The sequence below is a fragment of the Palaemon carinicauda genome, chromosome 3 (assembly GCF_036898095.1).
Source record: "Palaemon carinicauda isolate YSFRI2023 chromosome 3, ASM3689809v2, whole genome shotgun sequence".
Lineage (NCBI taxonomy): Eukaryota > Metazoa > Arthropoda > Malacostraca > Decapoda > Palaemonidae > Palaemon > Palaemon carinicauda.
Window position 1 is genome coordinate 179,960,670 of NC_090727.1, and position 7,332 is coordinate 179,968,001.

General features: G+C 39.6%; 1 protein-coding gene across 1 annotated transcript in view; it reads left to right on the plus strand.

Moving 5' to 3' along the window:
- Window positions 1-6,056: 6,056 nt before the first annotated feature.
- LOC137638804 (probable chitinase 10) overlaps window positions 6,057-7,332 on the plus strand; it is a 341,653-nt gene continuing 340,377 nt past the window's right edge. Inside the window, exon 1 of the mRNA XM_068371185.1 lies at window positions 6,057-6,294. The gene's annotated coding sequence lies outside the window, so the exon portion shown is untranslated. The remainder of the gene's footprint in view (window positions 6,295-7,332) is intronic.

Below are 7,332 nucleotides of genomic sequence, written 5' to 3' on the forward strand. Positions count from 1 at the left end.
GCCGGAGGCCGCTCCAGCAGAGTTTCTGGCATTAGGACAGACAATATAGAAGTCAAGAGTAATACCAGGGTGGCGGTTGCCGGCACAGCGGCGGCACGCCGGCAGAGGGAGCGGCGGCTCCGGCAGCCGGAGGTTGCCGGCTTGGTGACAGGAACAAGGATGGTTATAGCAGAACCGGACTGCCGGCAGTGGATGCCGGCACTCCGGGGGCCGGCCGGCGGGCGAACGACCAAGCTATGAGGAAGGAGGGATAGCCATCGGCTGGAATCCGGCGGTAGGCGGCAGTCCCCCGGCACACGGAGGACCGGCGGCCGGGGGGATATGGAATGAGTCACCAAGGTAGGAGGTGGGTATCACCGACAGTGGAGGCGGCAAGGGACCGGCACCCGGATAGTGAAAGAGACAGAAGGAGGGATGTAGGGGTCCGGCCACGGACCCCCAGACATCCCCCCTGAGTGGGTGTACCCATGATAGAGGCTGACTCTATCACCCAGAAGCAGGGGCTAGGGGACACCCAAGAGCGGGGGGGGGGGAGACCCCTGCATACAGAACACATCCAGTGGCTAACCCCATAGGACACTATGAAGGGTATATGTACCAGAGCGGACTGCACACAGAAGCTCAAGGTAGCCCTATCACTCCACCCTAAGGAGGAGTTGTAGGACAGGGGACAGATGGGTATAGACTAACCTAAGTATAGGCTAGGCCATACAAGAGATAGGTGGGGAGGGGAGAAGAGAAGGGTCTTCCATGGAGGGGGTTCTGTACCAGAGCGGCCACTAAGGAAGGGAGGACACTCCCTAGCCTAAGGTAAGGCAGCTTGACTGAAAACGGTGCATGGGTATAGTTTCAGCAAGGAACAGAATTAACCCCTCCAAAACCTAACCTCGAGCAGGGATGTACGTCCTGAACTAGGAAGGATTGAAGACATATCGCTATTGCAGGAAAAGTCGGAGACCTAGCCCTAGCAATAGAGGAAGGACTAGCCGTTCCTCACTCTCAGGCGCAACCCTAAGGGGGGATCATTCCCTTAGGGAGGACAGAGAGGCGATAAAATACTCTGATATGAGCTTGATCCCCTTACGTGGTAGGGGGAGCAAGGCTACACAGGGAATGCCCTAGGGCAGGGGGATGAAGGAAGCATATAGGGGTCCTACATGTAGGTTAGGTTAGAAAGACACACTATCTAACCTATCCCCTATATGGTCCCTGAAGGCGAAAACACTTGCATCACAGTCAATAGTATTGTAAAATAATGCCACTATCTTCATAAATAAGCCTAGGATCACTGATAAATATCATGCATGAACACTGATATAGGCGCTCTGGCCTGGGGGCTATAGTAGCCAACTGGTATGGGGTCAATCGATGACCGATAAAAAAGCGTCAAAACACGATATAAAAGTTCCTAGCTATGAAGACTAAATAAACTAATAGTATCGATTAGTTAATAAGGCCGGAAGCGTTGTTGAGGCTAACTAAATAAGGCATGCAGAACAACAACGACGCCATAAAATGGCGGGTCCGGTTGAGGCACAGCTCTGCCACAAAACATCAAATATCTCGAAAAGTAAAATTTACTTTACGGTCAGAGCTTAACTAAACAATACTGGAACCTTGTACTCAACTTTCCAGAAGAAGGCGAGGCCGAAGGTAGCTACATGATGAAGATGCAAGTCGATAAAGTAAGCACAGGGAAAATCCGTCTAAGTAAGGCGAGCTACTATGCAAAGGATGAGGACGGACGTGACGTCATTTAGCAATGGCGCCCGTTTGTTTACGTCTCAAGTACCAAAAGTAGCCACGGACGAAATTAGCTGTGGAACGGCTCCCAGCTATTCTCCGCTCTTACACACCGAAGTGTTAAATCTGTTCGGCGTGTAGATAGCTATGTGGCGCGTTAATACATGCGTCCCCTGTTGATATACGATGTCTTAAGAGGGAAACCTTTAGAATACTCGCTCCAGAAGTTAGAATTCTGTGATAACCTGTGGTTAAATTCTCTGGGAATATCTTAGTAGTTATTTACCCAAGGAAGCTACCAAAAAGGAACCTTCCATCAGGACGCCATAGCTTGAGCCCAAAAAATAAACTAATGTATTGGCAATCAGGGACTGTCGCTTCGGGAACCTCGGGCTGTAACATAACTTCAAAGCAGGTTTGCCAGGTTGGCCTTTTTGGGCCAAACAACTCCAAGTTTGTTATTTGGCCTTTTTTTTAAACTGGTTAGCATTAAATGCGATATTTTCGGCCTTTTCCTACTATTAGGTTGGTCTTTTAAAGCTGCAGTTGATCAGACGTTGACCTTTTCTCATTTGGAAAACCTGGCAACCTGCTTCAAATGTACACAGTCTCATGATCTCAATCATCTCATCCTTATCATCGTCATTTGTCTTATTGAGTCAAGCGCGCATTTTTAATTTCGACATATTCTATCATCCATCGAGCCTCTCCAAAGGCATTATGAAATTTTAATTATTCATTTAAACACCACCATCTACCTTCCCCTAGAAAACAAACGACACCCTTAGATACCTCTATATGTATAGCTGTAGGTAATCAGTAGATTGAAGGGTACCAGCCACCCGGTGAGATCCCACCGCTAAAGAGTTATTGGGTCCTTTGACTGGCCACATAGTATTACATTGGATCTCTAGCGCTGGTTACGGCTTATTTTCCCTTTATTTACACATACACCGAACAGTCTGCCCTATTCTTTCCACATTTTCCTCTGTCCTCATACACATGACAATACTGAGATTACTAAACAATTCCTCTCTCTCTCTAGGGGTAAACAGCTAATGCACTATACTTGTCCAGACTCCAGTAGCTACTTTCCTCTTGGTAAGGGTAGAAGATACTTTAACTATGGTCAGTAGCTCTTCTAAGTAATGCCATAGCTTCTGTACTATGGTCTTCTACTGTCTTGGGGTAGAATTCTCTTGCTTGAAGGTACACTCGGGCACACTATTAGATCTTATTTCTCTTCCTCTTATTTGTTTTTAAGTTTTTTTTATAGTTTACAGATTGGAAGATCTATTTTAATCTGGTGACAATTCTTAGAATATTTTATCCTAATTGTTCACTAATTCTCTATTAGTTTATTTATTTCCTTGTTTCTTTTCATCACTGTGCTATTTTTCCCTGTTGGAACCCTTGGGCTCATAGCATCTTGCTTTTCCAACTGGGGCTCTATGTTGGCTAATAATAATAATAATAATAATAATAATAATAATAATAATAATAATAATAATAATAATAATGGGTCTTTTCTGTTTGGTGGTCGCCACTAATTTCTAACCAAATTTTCATCATTAGTAGTGTTTGGTGCTGAATACGAATATGACATTCATTTTTTTCGAGAAATGAAAAACAGTTGCAAAATAGGCAAATTTAATGTGAGGGAAGTCCAATATTCAAATACAATATTCATTGACCATGGATTGAGATATGTCCAATAATATTTTTTTAAACAAATCTTCATTTCTATTTTACTTTCTCCACATATATTCACACAGATATGAATCAAGCATTTGACAGTGAGTACCACAGTGTTTTTTATTTCTATGTTTTAAGGAGTGCCATGTACTCTCGATTTCTTGCATGTGCGCTCCACTAATTGGATCCACAAAATTTTCTGAATGATTCACTGTATGGTGAATATAGTTGTAGCTTTCTATTTTTTCCATGTTTTTGTAAGCAGCCCATTTGTCACTTATTATTTTACTGCCTGGCTTTATATTCTTTTTTATACAGGCCAAAAGAGTTTCTTCGTCCCTTTTTTCAATGGCATACAAAAAGACTTCCTTTCTTTCCTTACAAATACCACCGAATACCCATTGTTGTGGCAGCAATCTTCCTTTTTCATATTTTCTTTTGCTGAAGCAAGTCTCGTCAATTTCAACTGTCATTCCCTGTCCCCCGATAGGCGTATTAGCGGTAAGTAGAGATGAGGCACATACCTGAAGAGATTAGGTATAATGTAAAGATAATCACCTCTTAGGCCTATGTTAGGTTAGGTTAGGTTAGGCTAGGTAAGTTAAGTTAGGTTAGGTTAGATTAGTTTAATTAAGATTAAGTAATATTTTTTAGTTAAATGGGGTTTGCCCCCCTGGTTAGGAGATAATGGTTAGGTTAGGTTAGGTTAGATTAGGTTAGTTTGGTTAGGTTAGGTTAACTTACTTCTCTTAAGTAATTGTTGAAATCAACTGTAGTAGCGTGACTTATTTTCAATTCGTCCTCACAAAATTTAATGCTGGAATACTCTTTTGCCCACGAATAAATGAAGAGGATGATTTTAAAGCCAAGTGTTTTTTCTTACTGAAACTTTCTCACGACAAGCTCTCTTGTAACAAATCCACCTTACACTTTCATTCGTCTTTTTAATTATTATCTGATGTTTCTCTTTACACAGTTTCTCATTTTCTATTATATTGAATCTCTGAAGAAATTGAACTGCATCTCCTTCAGTTAAAATGTTGGTAAACAACCACTGTAAGTTGTAGTTAATATTCATTGCGTCCACCGTTATCTCAAACCTACCAGGTTATTTCAAACACACCGCGTAACACCTGACTGACTGTATTGTTACGCCCGTTTATTACTATTGCTTGATTGATGCGCGTTGAAAAGTAGTACACAATAAATCCTCTTTTTGTACAACTATCTTTCATTTCTCGTGAAAATAAATGTCATATTCGTATTCAGCCCTAAAAACTGTATTAATGATAAAAATTTGGTTAAGAATTAGTGGCAAGCACCAAACAGAGAAGATCCATGATAATAATAATAATAATAATAATAATAATAATAATAATAATAATAATAATAATAATAATAATAATAATTAGCTTTGTCATGAAAAGGACTAAAAACTGAAAAACTTCCATTGCAAAAACAATAAAATATTAAAATGGTTATGAATGTACATTATTTCTATTCTCCGCAGTTGTCTATATAAATGACTGATTAATACGTTTAGGCTTTAAAAGTGTTTGTTGAGATACTCTAGATGCCAATCTTAATTGTAAATTCACTTCTGAGGAATATATAATTTTTGTCGCCCTCAATTGCAAAGAAAAAAAATAGGTGTAAGGGAAAAAATCGCTCAAGATTTAGGGAACCTGTCTGGCTGTCTACCAAGAGGGAATGTTTTTTTTTTCTTTTTTTTCTTTTTTTTTTGGCTGGGCAAAGACTCGTGGTCTATCAAAATATTTTCCACTGCCCTGGATATGGGATATCGATCATTATCTGCCTGCGTTGTTCAGCTTGTTCAGTATCCATTGTTGATCAATATTGTTCACAAATCTGACCATCTTGCTCAGCTCCCAGAAAGATGAATGGTACTACAAATTATTCTTAAAGTTTTATGCCAGGTGTGACCCTTCCTCCATACACACACACACACACACACACACACACAAACGTAGAGTCACACTGTTATCATAATTTCCTAAACCTACAAACATAAAGTAATTTAATATTACCTAAATTGCTGCGAAAGAAAAGGTACGGGTAATTAGCTAACTATTAATTATAGTTGAAATATTACAGATGCAGACCTTTTCTTTTTATGAATACTGGCGTAAAATATCAACGAATGTTGATAACTTTCTATGGAAAAAGTAAGAAAAAAAAATGCCCAAATTCTATCAATAAACTTACGGTGACAGAATATCCATGAAACTACTTTTTTTTTTAAATATAAAATAATAGAACACTGATCGTCATACACATGTGACTGGTGTAAGTTGATTAAACTTACACCAGCCAAGTGTAAGAGAAGAGTTATATTGATACTATTTTCGCCTTATCATAATGAATGTATAAAAGATTTGCATGTATTTATTTTGATACCAAGAAAAGTTGTTGATTATAGAGCATAATAAGGTGATAAAAGATACGATAATTTTTCACATGCATACGATATATTTTACAATAATATTGGTGGAAAAACGATAATTTTGAATCGTCCGTACGATAAGTTGGTATAAAAAATCAAATATGGCAGTCCTGGACCGTGTATGTATTCGTGTAACAGGTGATCCCTGGCATACAAAGTTGACTCAACACTTGTGGGATCGTGGCATCGTGTAGTTCGCTCCTAATCGATACAGCTCATCTTTGTACATCACTGTTAGTCTATAAAACAGTTTCAAAATCAAAACCACTCAATTGACCAGCAAGTTTCATAGGAAGCAGATTGTTTGCTTGGGCCTGCTCGAGTTTAGAAAACGAAACCAAAACTCCAAGAGACGTGTATGCAGACGAAACCTTGAGCTGTTCCGCACCCAAGTAAGGCAACTGTGATTTTTTCACGTTTTGTGACTTGTAGATTTTATATGCATTAAACATATAAGTACCCAGACACTCAAAACCTTCCCAGTTTATACATAGCACAATCTCTCAGACAAATAATAGAGATGAATTACGTCCCCCCCCCATCCCCTTGTCCTCACTTAAAAAAAGAAAGAAAGAAAAAAAAAAGAGTATTGAGCTAGTGTTGAAAACAGTGTACTTGTTGGAAGAACTCATTATCCTATACGTTGGAAGAAATAATTCTGTATTATACTTTATTTTCTCCCTACTCGACCCATTTTTCTAAACAGTTAACACTTTTATGGTAATGACCTAATTATTTTGATTTTACATTTCAAGCGTCACACATCCGCGACTTTTAACGCAACCAATCAGCATGAAAGATAAAATACGGTTTCGTTTTGTCATAATTTCCCCATAATCATCTATTGCTTTGGCTAAAGTTGTTAGTTATATACCTTTTTCGGCGAGTCAACAACTGCATAGCGAATTTTGTACCTGCCTTAAATTCTCCAACCTTTATTCGCAGTTCAAACTGAAGTGGCTTATGGTCGCATGATTATGAAGATTGCTTACAGTAGACCATGTAGTAGACTGAGCCCAGCCACTTATTATGTTGCCATGACTTCACCAGTGAATAAATACTGCCGTTTATAGGTCACCCAAGCTAGGATTGGGGAGGGTCAGGCATGGTTTCTGATGACTCAGTAGGTAGACTTATCGGCCGCCTCAAACCCTTCATCCTGAGCTCGCAAGGATGGTAAGGTTAAGGACACACCAAGCAACTATAGTTTGAGCAGGTCTGGAACCCCAGTCCAGCAGATCGAAAGTAGGGACGTTTCCAATAGACAACCATAAACCTTCGACATTTATGACAGAGGGAATAGGCTTTAACTCCTGCTCTTATTACCTATATCATCTCTGATAAGCAATAGAAAATTTCAATCGATATTTTTTTGTTCTTTTTATTAAGCAAGTTCATCAATCGATTTGGTAATAATAGACAACATTCTT